Below are 16,409 nucleotides of genomic sequence, written 5' to 3' on the forward strand. Positions count from 1 at the left end.
GACAAATCCCGATAGGAGCTGCACATATCTCATTCTCAGGGCACACCGGATGAGCCAGACGTCGGGTTGGCATAGACCCTAGTTGCCCAGGGGGCGCCGGACATCGCTCAGGTTGGACCAACACTTAGAGAAGCACTGGCCCGGGGGTTTAAAATAAAGATGACCCTTGAGTCCACGAAACCCAAGGGAAAAGGCTTAGGTGGCAAATGGTAAAACCAAGGTTGGGCCTTGCTGGAGTAGTTTTATTCAAGGCGAACTATCAAGGGGTTCCCATAACACCCAACCGCGTAAGGAACACAAAATCAAGGAACATAACACCGATATGATGGAAACTAGGGCGGCAAGAGTGGAACAAAACACCAGGCATAAGGCCGAGCCTTCCACCCTTTACCAAGTATATAGGTGCATTTAAGTAAACAAGATATAATAATGATATCCCAATAATAAACATGTTCCAACAAGGAACAAACTCCATCTTCACCTGCAACAAGCAACACTATAAGAGGGGCTGAGCAAAGCGGTAACATAGCCAAACAACGGTTTGCTAGGAAAGGTGGGTTAGAGGCTTGACATGGCAATATGGGAGGTATGTTATAGCAAGTGGTAGGTATCGCGGCATAGAAAAAGAGTGAACAACTAGCAAGCAAAGATAGAAGTGATTTTGAGGTTATGGTCATCTTTCCTGCAAAGTTCTCTGAGTTGACGAAAGCTTGATCCTCATAAGCGAACTCAATGGGTTCCTCGATCACGTACTCGTCTCCTGGCTCTACCCAAAGCAAGAACACAAGCAAAGGACCAACAATCAATCACGAAGCAATGCGCAAGTAACATGATGCAAAACATGGCATGATATGCGAGATGTGATATGCAATGCATATGCGGGCTCCAGAAGGAAAAGATTCATCAAGGCATCAACTTGGCAAACCAAGTGCGCCTCTAGAAAGATGAGTTGATTTCGGTCGAAATCGATATAAAGATCACCGGAATCGGATGCACGGTTTGCAAATGGCAAGCAAAACAAGAATGGCACAATTCTGCGATTAACAACACGATGCCATCTAGAATGCAACTAGAAACTAAGCTACTGCACTCCAACATAACAACAAAGCACATGGAAGTGATCTACTCAAGATGCTTAACAAAATATGAACACTGAGCTACGGCTAAAACACACTAGAACAGGTTCAAACAAGCATGGAAAAAGTGCAAAAGATATCAGCTTCACAGACTTTGTGAAAATACTAACATGTCAGGAATTAACATCAGGAAGCCAGGTTTAGAGCAAGCAAACAACATGCTACAGAACCAGAACATAGCAAACAAAGGCATGGCATTAATCTACTCAAAGCATAGAATAAAGGTCCCTTACTGACCATGACCCAAAAGGGCACAACAAATACGATGGCACCCATGTGAACATAGCAAGTTTTGTTAACAGATTCAGACTTGGCAGAAAACTGAGCATGGCATATACTGAATAATCAAGGCATCTTTGTGAGCTCGATTCACTCACCACAAGACATTGCATGACAAACTAAGCATAACAACAGCAAGATGACATTTTCATAAGGTTAACCATGGCAAGAACTAGTTTATAGCATGCTTGGATCAACTACAACAACCATGGCAAAATTGATTAACATGTAAACAATCTGCCAGGAACATTTTATAGCAAAAGTAGAGCAAGATTAATTCATGCTAGGGCACTCCATAAATGCAAACATGGGCATAGATGGGTATAGCATAACCACATGTCAAAATCATCCTTACTGAAGATACTCAAAACAAGCATGGATCACTCTGTAGCATCATGGTTACATGGCATAAAAATAATAGTAGGAAAATGACTTAGTGAAATCCTAAGTCCCTGAAATCAGCAATATCACGAAGGCTACTTTGCATGCTTGTGCTAGTCACCACAAAGATCACAAAAATACATGGCATACACCCTTGTAAATATGGCATGGCATAGTCCAAAACACGTGTAGAGCTCATGTTCACAAGAAGCACACAACAAATGTGGCAAAAATGAAAAATCATCAGCTAAGAATCAGCACCTAACAATTTACAGCACTCTTGCATCCACGATTTGGGCATAAAGATGGGCTCAAACAAGCATGTCACAAAGGAAAAAAATGAAGATCACATCATGATGAACACTTTGATATATTGCACGCACAAAACGGAGCAGCACACATAAAGTTATGGCATGATGAACAAGGCCTGAATATGTTTCAGAGGTAAAGACCTAGTGGAAAATTACCCCTCTAGACTGGATCTAGGGTTTCGTGGCGCAGAAAACGAGGATCGCTGGAAAACACTGGCCGAAGTTGGAGGTCGCCAGAGTTGCGGGACTTGCCGGAACCGGGCTGTAGGGTTGTCGGAGTTGCGACGCGGAGGCGGGGGCGGCGCCGGGGCAAGGTGGCGGTGGCGCGCCGGCGGAAGCGGGCGGCCGAGGAGTGCGGCGCCGGCGGGAAGCGGGCGGCGGAGGAAGGCGTGGGGCTGCGCAGGTCCTTGCGGTCGGCGGCGGCGACGGGCCCCGCGGGCCGGATCTGGGCCACGCGGGCCCGCAGCGGCGTGCGGTAGGAACGCTGGCTACGGGGACACGTGGCGGGCGCCGATTCCACCGGGCGGCGGCGGCGGATCCTGTCCGGCGAGGCCGGACGTGTCCGGTGGCGGTGGGGGAGGATTTTTTTTATGGTTTCGCCCGAAATTTGGAGAGGGTGCACATATTTATACCTAGAAGGAGGTGGGAGTGTCCAAATGAGGTGTAGTTTTCGACCACGCGATCGTGATCCGACGGCGGAGGACATGGATAGGTTTGGAAGGGTTATTGGGCCGTTTTGGAGGGGTGTTGGGCTGCAACACACACGAGGCCTTTACGGTTCCCCGGTTAACCGTTGGAGTATCAAACGGAACTCCAAATGGCACGAAACTTGACAGGCGGTCTACCGGTGGTGTACCAAGGCCGCTTGGCAAATCTCGGTCCATTCCGAGAAAGTTTAACACCCGCTCACGAAAAGAGGACAAAAGGGGGCGCCGGAGGACGTAGGAGTGTCGGATTGCAAAACGGACAACGGGGAAAATGCTCGGATGCATGAGACGAACACGTATGCAAATGAGATGCACATGATGACATGATATATAATGCATGACATGGACAAAATGCAAAACAAAGACAAAACCCAACCACGAAGGGAAAATCATAACTTAGAGCCGAAAATGTCAAGAGTTGGAGTACAAATATGGTAAGTTACATTCGGGGTGTTACAACACTCCACCACTACGAAAGGATCTAGTCCCAAGATCTAGGACTTAAAGAACTCCGGATATTCGGAACGGAGGTTGTCCTCACGTTCCCAGGTGGCTTCTCAGTCGGAATAGTGTGGCCACTTCACTTGCAGGAATTTGATAGACTTGTTGCGAGTCTTGCGCTCAGTTTCTTCAAGAATAGCCACAGGATGCTCTTGATAAGACAGGTCTTCTTGGAGATCAATCTCTTCAAAGTTGATGGTGCGCTCAGGCATCTTGAAGCACTTGCGAAGCTGTGACACGTGAAACACGTCATGCACGTTTGCAAAGTTGGACGGAAGTTCAAGTTGATAGGCGAGATCGCCTCTTTTGCCAATGATCTTGAAAGGACCCACGTATCTAGGGCAAGCTTCCCTTTGATACCAAAGTGACGAGTACCTTTCATTGGAGAGACACGGAGGTAGACCTGGTCTCCGATCTCGAAAGCCGAGTCTGATGCTTTCTGTCATAGTAACTCTTCTGGCGTGATTGGCGAAGCTTTGAGATTTTCACGGATGACTTTGCACATTTCTTCAGTTTCTGTGATTAAGTCATTGCCAAGAAGTTGGCGTTCACCAGTCTCTGACCAATTAAGAGGAGTTCGACACTTTCTGCCATAGAGAATCTTGAATGGGGCCTTGCTCCGAGCTTGCTTGGAAGCTGTTGTTTGTAGGAGAACTCGGCATATGGAAGGCAATCTTCCCACTTCATACCGAAAGAAATGACACAAGCCCTGACCATATCTTTAAGAATTTGATTGACTCGCTCGACTTGTCCACTAGTTTGAGGATGAAAGGCTGTGCTAAAGCGAATGTTGGTTCCCATGGCCTTCTGAAAGGAGTCCTAGAACTTAGAAGTAAAGATGCTTCCACGATCTCAAGATATCAACTCCAGAATGCCGTGCAAGGAGACAATCCTGGGGGTGTATAGCTCTGCCAGCTGAGCTGCTGTGATAGATTCTTTGATAGGAAGAAAATGAACCACTTTTGTAAGCTTGTCGATGACAACAAAGATAGCATCATTGCCACGCTTGGACTTGGGAAATCCAATCACGAAGGCCATCTAAATATGGTCAAACTTCCATTCTGGAATGGCAAGAGGTTGGAGGAGACCAGCTGGCCGTTGGTGTTCTGCTTTCACTCTTCTGCAGACATCACATTCATTCACGAACTGAGCAATTTCTCGCTTCATTCGAGTCCCCCAATACGACTGCTTGAGGTCATGGTACATCTTCGTACTTCCAGGATGAATGGATAGGCGGGAATTGTGAGCCTCGTTCATAATGACTTTCCGAAGATCACACTTAGGAACCACAATTCGATCCTTGAAGAAAAGAGTATCTTTGTCATCAAGGAGATATCACTTATACTTGGGTTGGCTCTTGGCAATCCCATTTTTCACCTTCTTAACCATGGCATCAAGAAGTTGTGCCTCGCTAATTTGATCTTCCAAAGTGGGAGAGACTTGAAGGTTGGCAAGGAAGCCTTGAGGAACAACTTGGAGATTTAGTTTACGAAAAGCTTCACAAAGGTCCGGTTGGAAGGGCCTGAGAATTAGGCTGTTGCAGTAAGCCTTCCTGCTCAAAGCATCTACAATGACCTTGGCCTTGCCTGGAGTATATTCAATACTCGGATTATACTCTTGAATCATTTCGACCCAATGAGTCTGCCTGAGGTTGAGGTTGGGCTGAGTGAAGATGTACTTGAGGCTCTTATGATCAGTGAAGATGTCCACTTTTCTTCCCAACAAGAGATGTCTCCATGTTAAAAGAGCATGGACAACTGCCGCCAACTCGAGGTCATGAGTGGGGTAGTTCTTTTCGTTGGGCTTCAATTGGCGACAGGTATAGGCCACAACTTTCTCTCTTGCATTAACACAGCACCGAGACCTTGCAGGGAGGCATCACAGAAAACTTCGAATGGTTTGGATTCATTAGGAAGTCGGAACTGGAGCTGTGACTAACTTCTCTTTGAGGGTGTTGAAGGCCATGTCACATTCAGGCATCCAGACATACTTCACATGCTTCCGAAGGAGGTTGGAAAGAGGCTTTGCAATCTTAGAGAAATTCTCAACGAATCTTCGACAATAGCTTGCAAGCCCAAGGAAACTTCGGAGCTGCTTCACATTCTGAGGTGGTTCCCAATTCACAATTGCAGACACCTTCTCAGGATTAACAGCTATGCCCTTGGCGGAGATGATATGGCCAAGGTAGAGAACCTCATCGAGCCAAAACTCACACTTTGAAAACTTCGCATAGAACTGATGTTCTCTGAGTTTGTCCAGCACCAATCTCAAATGCTTGGCATGATCCTCCTTGTTCTTGGAAAAGACCAATATATCATCGAGATATACCAAGACGAAATCATTTGTGTAAGAGTTGAAGATGAAGTTCATCATGCGAGAGAACGTTGGAGGAGCATTGACAAGGCCGAAAGACATGACAGTATATTCATAAGAACCATAGCTTGTTATGAATGTTGTCTTGGGGATATCTTGTTCACGAATGTGAATCTGAATGATAACCCATACGGAGGTCAAGATGAGAAAACTTGAGCACCTTTAAGTTGCTCGAATAGCTCATTGATGCTGGGAAGTGGGTACTTGTTCTTTATTATCTTCTTGTCAATGAACGGTAGTCGACACAAAGTCGGTCCGTTCCATCCTTCTTCATGGACAAAAAGAACACACAACCCCATGGAGAAGAACCCAGTCTTGATCAGACCCATACGCTCTTGTTCATCGAGTTGTTTCTTCAGCTCCTTCAACCCTTCTGGTCCAAGCTTGTAAGGACATTTGCAAACAGGTTCCGTTCCAGGCTCAATAGATCGATAACGAATTCAATTGGCGGTGAGGAGGCATTCCTGGAAGTCTTCTGGAAAGACGTCTTGATATTCACAAACTAACTAGAATCTGAGAGATGGCATCCAACTCTCCCTTCGTTGAGAGAAAACAGTCGAATGGTATCATCACGAGCGGCATAGATGATCACTCCTTAGACGAGTGTGTCAATTGAATCTGCCTGCAGCATAATCAAGCTGAGCCTTGTGCTTAGAAAGCCAGTCCATGCCGAGAATTAGACCGATATCCGAGTTACAAGAACAATTGGAGAGGACAGAAATTTATAGTTGCCCATCTTGATAGAACATTTGGAACCATAGAGCTTGCATCATGAATTTACCCAGAGAGAGACAACTGATAACTGCCTAGGTAATCTTGGAAAAGAAGCAACTCATGCTTAGATGCAAATGGTCTTGAAATGAAACAATGCGATGCACCAGTATCAAAAAGACTTTTGCAGGGAAATATCGTTAATAGGAAGATTACCATGATCACTTCTGAAGAGTCCTCTGCCTGAGCTGCGTTCATCATGTTGACCTTTGCAGACTTCAGATTATGCTTGACCACTGCATTTGCTCGCAGATCTCACAAGAGGAGGAGGCGGAAGGCGCCTTTGGGTCGAAGGCATTTGTTGCATAGTTGCCCTTCTGCTGACACTTGTTGCAAGTAACCTATTGAGAGCGGATGGTGATAAGGAGCACTTGACCTGGAGCATGAGACCGCGCTTTGTTCTGATAGCCTGGGGTTGGGTGGGTGGGGAAGATCCATTGCCACCTTTACTCTTCTGTTGTTAAGGCTGACGGAACGGAGGAGAGCAACCAAAACTTCTATTGCTTAGCTGCCACTTGAGTTAGAAGAAGAAGAAGGAGATGCATCCCTGACTCTCTTCTTAGAAGCATCGCACTTGAGCTGAGCGGCCTCTTTCTTAGTGCCATGTTGTAGAATTCATCACACTTGGTCGGCTCAGAAAGCACAAGAGCTAATTGCAGATCTTCTCTGAGGCCACCTCTGAATTGATAAATCATGCTCTTCTCATCAGGGACGTCTTGTTTAGAGAGGCGAGCGAGCCTCTGAAACAGGATGTTGTATTGGTAAACAGACATGCTGCCTTGCTTGAGATTGCGGAACTCCTTGCGCTTACTCTCAGCAACACTTTGTGGAATGTGGTGAGCTTTGAATTCTCGGCGGAAATCATCCCAGGTAATCACATGACCTCCTCTGGAATCCTTGTATTGTTGATACCACTCAGCAGCTTGGTCTTTGAGTTGGAACGAAGCAAACTTGACAAAGTCCTCAGACCTGACATTGCTACACTCAAAATGTTTGTAGATATCCGGGAGCCAGTCATCGGCGTCTGTGGCCTCGACACAGTTGCTGAAGGACCTTGGCTGGTTTGCGAGGAACTGACTGAGCGTAGCAAACTGGGGCTGATTGTTGCCTTGGCCTTGATTTCCTTGGTTGCGCTCTTGCAAGAGTTGCAAAAGCATCTGAGTGTTGGCGTTGGTGGCGGCCATGACAGCTTTCCATGCCTCCGGAGGTGGAGGTGGTGGAGGTGGTGGCGGAGGTTCCGGATTCTGACGCGTTGGAGGAGCCATCCTGAAGAGGTTGACATCCGTTAGCATCTTAAAAGACATATATTCAAGCTGAATCAATGGATAGAAATTGCAACATATAGCCTTAAGATTCGAACAAGAATGAACGAATGAATTCCAAAGTAAATCATCACACTTCCATAAATTGAGAAGCCACTTAGAAAAAAGGTAGAAGAATAAAGCAACAAGGTACGGATATGAACAAATAATTGGTAAGGATTACCCAATCACAAACCAAATATCTGCGGGAAGAAATACTAGAGCTACATGAATTCCCACCTATAAACTCCCGAAACTTTCTGGTTATGCAATCAGGTGTTGGGGATACAGGGGAAGCATAATATCTCACCCAAAACTAGCAAATCCTACATCCAGCTGTATCCATCCTTCAACACATAACCAAGAAACCTTCGGAAATCATTTACCTCAACCTTCGAAAAGCATCCGTTATACGAGTTATGGCAATACTCCCGAACTCCCGCCCCAGTAAGTACGGTGGCGTCGAGGTTATCTCACCAACAACTGCATAAAAGAGATTTTCGATGTCGGCGAAACTCAGGTATTCCAGAATTGCAACGATAAAATTGTGACGACAACACCTCGGAGCTCAACTCCCCGGGACACTGCCACAACCCCTAAATGTCAGGAGGCACCAAGAACAATGTTCTCGTCACAAAACCATCGGAACATTCCAAGATACCCGCGTGATCCTAAAAAAATCATGAAATTTGAGGAGAGAAGAGTCAAAACTCTACGTCAGGAGGCCTCACCAGAGCGACGAAGGGACTGAGGAGTAAAAAGAATCCTACTCTCCGATATATATAATCCTAGACTCAAAACATTTTGTTCTAGACTCAACACGTCAGCGATTCGATCAAGCAGGGGCTCCTATGTAACACCCCGGATATGATTTACCCAATTGTACTCCAACTCTTGCCATTTCGGCCTTAAGTTATTTTATTTTCTGGTTCGGGTCTTTGTCTCCGTGTGTTGTTATCGTTGTCATGCATCTCATATCATGTCATCATGTGCATTGCATTTGCATACGTGTTCATCTCATGCATTCGAGCATTTTCCCCGTTGTCCGTTTTGCATTCCGGCGCTTCGTTCTCCTCCGGTGGTCATTTCTACCTTTCTTTCGTGTGTGGGGATTAAACATTTCCGGATTGGACCGAGACTTGCCAAGCGGCCTTGGTTTACTACCGGTAGACCGCCTGTCAAGTTTCGTATAATTTGGACTTCGTTTGATACTCCAACGGTTAACCCAGGGACCGAAAAGGCCTCGTGTGTGTTGCAGCCCAACACCCCTCCAAGTTGGCCCAAAACCCACCAACACCTTCTCCATCATCTACAGCGTTCGATCACGATCGCGTGGCTGAAAACCGCACCTCATTTGGACTCCCCTAGCTCCCTCTACCTCTATAAATAGAACCCCATTTCCAATTCCCGGATCTTCTCCCCCCTAACCCTAAAAATCGGATCTCCGCCGCCGCCAGACACGTCCGGACGGAGCCGGACGCGTCCGGATCCGCCACCGCCAACCGCCGCCTGCCACGTGGCGCGCCGCCACCCGTGCCCGCTCCGGACCGCTCCGGCCCGGGGAGAGCCCCCGAGGCCCGAGCCGCCCGCCGCCCGATCCCGCCTCCACCGGCTCCCGGCCGCCCTTCTCCTCCATCTCCGGCCGCTCGGGCCACCGCACCGCCATCGCCGGACCGCGCCGCTCCGGTCGCTGTCTCGCCGAGTCGCCCCGGCCGCCGCCGGCCAACTCCGTCGCCGCGTCGCACCGCGCCGGTCGCCGCATCGCCGCACCGCGCCCCTCGCCGGCGGAGCCGAGCTCCACCCCGGCCACCTCGCCGCCTCCCCGAGCTCCGGCCACCTCGGCTTCTTCTCCGGCGAACAGCTCCGGTGACCTCGGGAGACGTGCCAGATCTGAGATCTAAAATCTCGAGGTTGACTTTCCCGAAACCCTAGTTCATATGCTCTCCTGTTCATCGCATCGTAACTCCTCATCCGTAGCTCCGTTTTGGGCATATAGCATATCAAAATGTTCGCTTCAGAGAGCGCATCATTTCATTCCACTACATCATTTTCATTTGAGCTCATCTTGATGCCCGAAATGCTGTTAGAAGAGTGCTACTTGAGATAATTGTCAGATCTGCTGCTCCATTTAGATATTTGTCATTTTTGCCATGATTATTGTGTGCATGATATGCCCATGAGCTCTACATATGTTTTGTTAAGGGTTTTGCCATCTTTCCAGAGGTGCAACCCATGTATTTTTGTGATGTGTGTGGTGTCTAGCACAAGCTTGCAAAGTGAGGCACTTGGTAATGCTGATTTCAGGGCCTTAGCATTTCCACTAAGTCTTTGAGCTGTTTGTCTCATATGGCCATATGTTCATGTTGTTTCCTAGTGATTCGTGCCTCTTTTGAGGATGATCAGTAAGGATGTTTTGTTAATCTTGTAGTGCTCTATCCATCCATGTATTTGTTTGCAATTATGGAGCACCCTAGATTGAGTCAATCGAGCTCTACTTTTGTCATTTCGTGAATCTGGGCAGATTGTCTACTTGTTAGCGATTTTGCCGATGATGTTGTAGTTGTTCCGTGCATGCTATGTTATTGTTCTTGCCATGTATAGCTTGAATTTTGTGTATTCTTGATGGATGTATGCTTAGTTTGTCATGACTTGCTCTGTAGTGGGTGCATCGAGCTCGCAAAACATGCCTACTTGATATCTGTTTCAGCATGCTCCAATTTTCACTAAGTCTGAGAACTGATTATGTTTTTGCCATGTTCACATGCTTGCAACTGTATTTTCTGATCTCTTTTGGATCAAGGTCACTAAGGGACTTTTGTTAAGCTCTTTGAGTAGCTCCATTCCATGCTTTACTTTGCCATGTTCAGGTCCTGTAGCATGTAGTTTTGTTGCTCCAAAGAGTGCTATCTGATCTGAAATTCCAGACAAGTGTTAATTTCACTAAGTCTGAGATCTGTTTGTCATATGCATTTTTGCCATGCTTGTATGAACCTGTTAATGAATGAATTGGCCGTAGCTCAGTGCTAGACTTTTGTTAAGCATCATGAATGCATCCATGCCATGTATTTTTTTGTCATGTTTGGGTGCTGTAGCATGTTCATCTTGTTGCATTTAGATGGCTACTTGCTGTAAATCGCATAACATGGTCATATTTGAATTGCTTGCCATTTTCAAACCGTAGCTCCAATTCCGGCATTCTTTATATCGTTTTCAAGCGATTTCATCTCATCTTTCCAGTGGCACACTTGGATTCCCAATTTGAGGCCAGGGTCATGCGTTCCTTGTCAAATCTTGCATATGCATCCCGCATCGCATCCCGCATAGCATACCATCTTTGCATCATATTGTTTGAGCTTTGCACGTGGTTGATTGTTCTGTTTGCTTGTTTGTCTTGTTTGGGTAGAGCCGGGAGACGAGTTCACTAATGGGGAGCCCGTTGAGTTTGCTTTTGAGGATCCAGTCAACTCTGACAACTTTGCAGGCAAGATGATCATACCATCGAAATCACTACTATCTTTGCTATGCTAGATTGCTCGCTCTTTTGCTATGCCAATGCTACGATGCCTACCACTTGCTTTCAAGCCTCCCAAATTGCCATGTCAAACCTCTAACCCACCATGTCCTAGCAAACCGTTGATTGGCTATGTTACCGCTTTGCTCAACCCCTCTTATAGCGTTGCTAGTTGCAGGTGAAGATTGGAGACAATTCCTTGTTGGAACATTATTTACTTGTTGGGATATCATTATATTGCCATGTTATCTTAATGCATCTATATACTTGGTAAAGGGTGGAAGGCTCGGCCTCTCGCCTAGTGTTTTGTTCCACTCTTGCCGCCCTAGTTTCCGTCATATCGGTGTTATGTTCCCGGATTTTGCGTTCCTTACGCGGTTGGGTTATAATGGGAACCCCTTGATAGTCCGCCTTGATTAAAGCTTTTCCAGCAATGCCCAACCTTGGTTTTACCTTTTGCCACCTAGTCTTTTTTTCCCTTGGGTTTCCGGAGCCCGAGGGTCATCTTATTAAATCCCCCCGGGCCAGTGCTCCTCTGAGTGTTGGTCCAACCCGTCAGCCGCCGGTGGCTACCAGGGGCAACTCTGGGCTGGCCTACCGGAAGTTTAGACAATCTGAGTGTGCCCTGAGAACGAGATATGTGCAGCTCCTATCGGGATTTGTCGGCACATTCGGGCGGTGTTGCTGGACTTGTTTTAACCTGTCGAAGTGTCTTGAAGAACCGAGGTACCGAGTCTGATCGGAACGTCTCGGGAGGAGGTCTATTCCTTCGTTGACCGTGAGAGCTTGTCATGGGCTAAGTTGGGACTCCCTTGCAGGGATTTGAACTTTCGAAAGCCGTGCCCGTGGTTATGGGCAGATGGGAATTTGTTAATGTCCGGTTGTAGATAACTTGAACCTTAACTTAATTAAAATTAATCAACTGAGTGTGTTACCGTGATGGCCTCTTCTCGGCGGTGTCCGGGAAGTGGACAGTGTGTTGGAGTAATGCTTGCGCGGGTTGCTCTCTAGTTTCTCGCTCGTGCCTTGCCTCCTCTTCTCGCTCTCTCTTGCGAACAGGATAGCCACCATATATGCTAGCCTCTTGCTGCAGCTCCACTTATTTACCTTGCCTTGCCTATTAAGCTTAAATAGTCTTGATCGCGAGGGTGCGAGATTGCTGAGTCCCTGTGGCTCACAGATTACTTCCAAACCAGATGCAGGGCCTGATGATTCCACTCCAGGTGACGCGCTTGAGCTCAAGTGGGAGTTCGACGAGGACTCTCAACGATACTATGTTTCCTTTCCTGATGATCAGTAGTGGTGCCCAGTTGGGGTGATCGGGACCGTGTCGCATGTTGGGTTATCTTTAATTTTGGCGCCGTAGTCGGGCCATGAGTGTTTGAATGATGTAATGTTATTTATGTACTTGATTGACGTGGCGAGTGTAAGCCAACTATGTTATCTCCCCTTTTGTTATCTATATTACATGGGATGTTGTCAAGATTGCCTAACTTGCGACATATGCCTTCAATGCGATTATGTCTCTAAGTCGTGCCTCGACACATGGGAGCTATAGTTGCATCGAGGGTGTTCAAGTTGGTAATCAGAGCCTTCCCCGACCTTAGGAGCCCCATTGCTTGATCGTCATTAGCGGCCGAGTTGTGTCTAGAAAAATGTTTTGAGTCATTTAGGAATTATATATCGGAGAGTTTAGGAATTCTTTTTACTTCCCTGTCTCCTCATCGCTCTGGTAAGGCATCCTGACATAGAGTTTTGACTCTTCTCTTCTCAAACTTCACTAAAAAAAATTTAGGATCACGCGGGTATCTTGGAATCGTTTCGATGGTTTTATGATGAGAACATTGTCTTGGTGCCTCCTGTCAGGGGTTTTGTGGAAGTGTCCCGGGGAGTTGAGCTCTGAGGTGTTGTCGTCATAATTTTATCATTGCAGTTTCGGAATACCTGAGTTTAGTACGCCGACATCGAAAATCTCTTTTATGCAGTTCGTTGGTGAGATAACCTCGACGCCACCCAGTACTGGGCGGGAGTTCGGGAGTATCGCCATAACTTGTATAACGGATGCTTTTCAAAGGTTGAGGTAGATGGTTTCCGAAGTTTTCTCGGTTATGTGTTGAAGGATGGATACAGCTGGATGTAAGATTTGCTAGATTTGGGTGAGATATTATGCTTCCCCTGTATCCCCAACACCTGATTGCATAACCGAAAAGGTTCGGGAGTTTCATAGGTGGGAATTCTCGTAGCTCTAGTTCTTCTTCCACGGATATTTGGTTCGAGATTGGGATTTCTTACCGAGTATTCGTTCTTGATCCGTACCTTGTTGATTTATTTCTCTACCTAATTCTAAGTGGCTTATCAATTTATGGATATGTGACCATTTCAAGAGGAATGCATTCGTTCATTTTGTTCGGATGTGAAGACTTTATGTTGCAATTTTCATTCCGTTGGATTCAGCTTCATCTATCTGTCTATGTGCTAACGGTGGTCAACCTCTTCAGGATGGCTCCAGCTAAGAGCACCAATCAGAATCAGAATCAGGATCCGCCACCACCTCCACCTCCTCCGGAGGCATGGCAAGCTGTGATGGCCGCAACCAATGCAAACACACAGTTGATCATGCAAATTCTTCAAGAGCGCAATCAAGGCAACCAAGGGAACCAAGGCAACAATCAGAATCACTTTGCTACACTCAACTAGTTCCTTGCTAATGGGCCGAAGACTTTCAGCAATTGTGTTGAGGCAAACGATGCTGACGGTTGGCTCGTGGATCTGTGCAAGCATTTCGAGTGCAGTAATGTCAAGCCTGAGGAATTCGTCAAGTTCGCTTCCTTCCAACTCAAAGATCAAGCTGCAGAATGGTTCCAGCAGTACAAGGATTCCAGAGGTGGACGTGTGATCACTTGGGATGAATTCTGTCAAGACTTCAAAGCTCACCATATCCCTCAGAGCGTGGTTGAAAGCAAGCGTGAGGAATTCCGCAACCTGAAGCAAGGCTCTTTGTCTGTCTATGACTACAACAAGTTGTTCCAGAAGCTCGCCCGCTTTGCCAAGCAGGACGTTCCTGATGAGAAGAGCATGATATACCAGTTCAGGGGTGGTCTTAGAGAAGAAATTCAGCTAGCTCTTGTTCTCTTTGAACCCTTGAGATACGATGAGTTCTACAACATGGCACTGAAGCAAGAGGCCGCTCAACTGAGGTGTGATGCTTCCAAGAAGCGAGTCAGAGATGCTACTCCTTCTTCCTCTACTCAAGTGGCCAAGCAGCAGAAGTATTGGCTTCCTCCTCCTCCGTTCCGTCAGCCGTATCAGCAGAAGAGCAAAGGTGGCAGTGGATCTTCCCACCCACCCAACCCTGGCTTTCAGAACAAGACTTCGTCTCAAGCTCCAAGATCAAGTGCTCCGTATCACCGTCCGCTTTCAGAGGTCACGTGCAACAAGTGCCAACAGAAGGGTCACTATGCCAACAAGTGTCTCAACCAGAGGCGTCTCCCTCCTCCTCCTCCTGTTAGATCGGCAAGTACAGCTGTGGTCAAGCATAACCCCAAGCACGCCAAGGTCAACTTGATGAATGCAGCTCAGGCAGAGGATTCGTCAAATGTCATCATGGGTAACCTTCCTGTTAACGATGTTCCCGCTAAAGTACATTTTGATACTGGTGCATCGCATTGTTTTATCTCGAGACCTTTTGCATCTAAGCATGGCTGGTTCTCTCAAGTCATGCATAAACCGTTAGCAGTTGTCTCTCCGAGTAGATGTTTGCTCGCTAACTACAAGGTTCCGGATATTTCTATCTCGATGGGTGATTTCATGTTTCTGGCTTCTCCAATGATCCTTGGTAACTCGGATATTGATCTTATTCTCGGGATGGATTGGCTTTCTAAGCACAAGGCGCATCTTGATTGTGCAGCCAGGCAGATTCAGTTGACTCATTCGTCTGAGGATGTAATTGTCTTTGTCGCTCGTGATAATACAATCCGTCTGTTTTCTCTCAATGAGAAGGGTGAACTAGATGCTATCTCGCAAATTCCAGTCATTTGCGAATATCAAGACGTCTTTCCAGAAGAGCTTCTAGGAATGCCCCCGCACCGGCCAGTTGAATTCGTCATTGATCTTGAGCCTGGCACGGAACCAGTGTGCAAGCGTCCTTACAAGCTCGGACCTGAAGAGTTGAAGGAGCTGAAGAAGCAACTCGATATTCAAGAGAGAATGGGTCTCATCCGGCCTAGTTCTTCTCCGTGGGGTTGTGGTGTTCTTTTTGTGAAGAAGAAGGATGGAACGGACCGACTTTGTGTTGACTACCGTCCATTGAACAAGAAGACCATCAAGAACAAATACCCACTTCCCAACATCAACGAGCTGTTCAAACAACTCAAAGGTGCCCAAGTATTCTCCAAGCTTGATCTCCGTATGGGTTATCATCAGATTCGAATCCGTGAACAAGATATTCCCCAGACGGCTTTCAGGACAAGCTATGGTTCATATGAGTACACTGTCATGTCTTTTGGCCTCGTCAACGCTCCTCCGACTTTCTCTCGCATGATGAACTTCATCTTCAACGCCTACACCAATGACTTCGTTTTGGTCTATCTCGATGACATTCTGGTTTTCTCGAAGAACAAGGAAGATCATGCCAAGCACTTGCGTTTGGTACTCGATAAGCTCAGAGAACACAAGTTCTACGCCAAGTTCTCCAAGTGCGAATTTCGGCTCGATGAAGTTCTTTATCTTGGTCATATCATCTCTGCCAAGGGCATTGCGGTGAATCCTGAGAAGGTGTCTGCAATTGTGAATTGGGAACCTCCTCAGAACGTGAAGCAACTCCGTAGCTTCCTCGGTCTCGCAAGCTACTGCCGAAGATTCATTGAAAACTTTTCCAAGATCGCGAAGCCTCTCTCAAATCTTCTCCAGAAGCACGTCAAGTACGTTTGGTCTCCGGAGTGTGACATTGCTTTCAACACTTTGAAAGAGAAATTGATCACTGCTCCAGTTCTCACTCCGCCTGATGAATCCAAGCCGTACGAGGTCTTTTGTGATGCCTCTCTCCAAGGTCTTGGCACAGTGTTGATGCAAGAGAAGAAAGTTGTTGCTTATACCTCTCGCCAGTTGAAGCCCAATGAGAAGAACTACCCCACTCATGA

This window comes from Triticum urartu, chromosome 3 (assembly GCF_003073215.2).
Source record: "Triticum urartu cultivar G1812 chromosome 3, Tu2.1, whole genome shotgun sequence".
Classification (NCBI taxonomy): domain Eukaryota; kingdom Viridiplantae; phylum Streptophyta; class Magnoliopsida; order Poales; family Poaceae; genus Triticum; species Triticum urartu.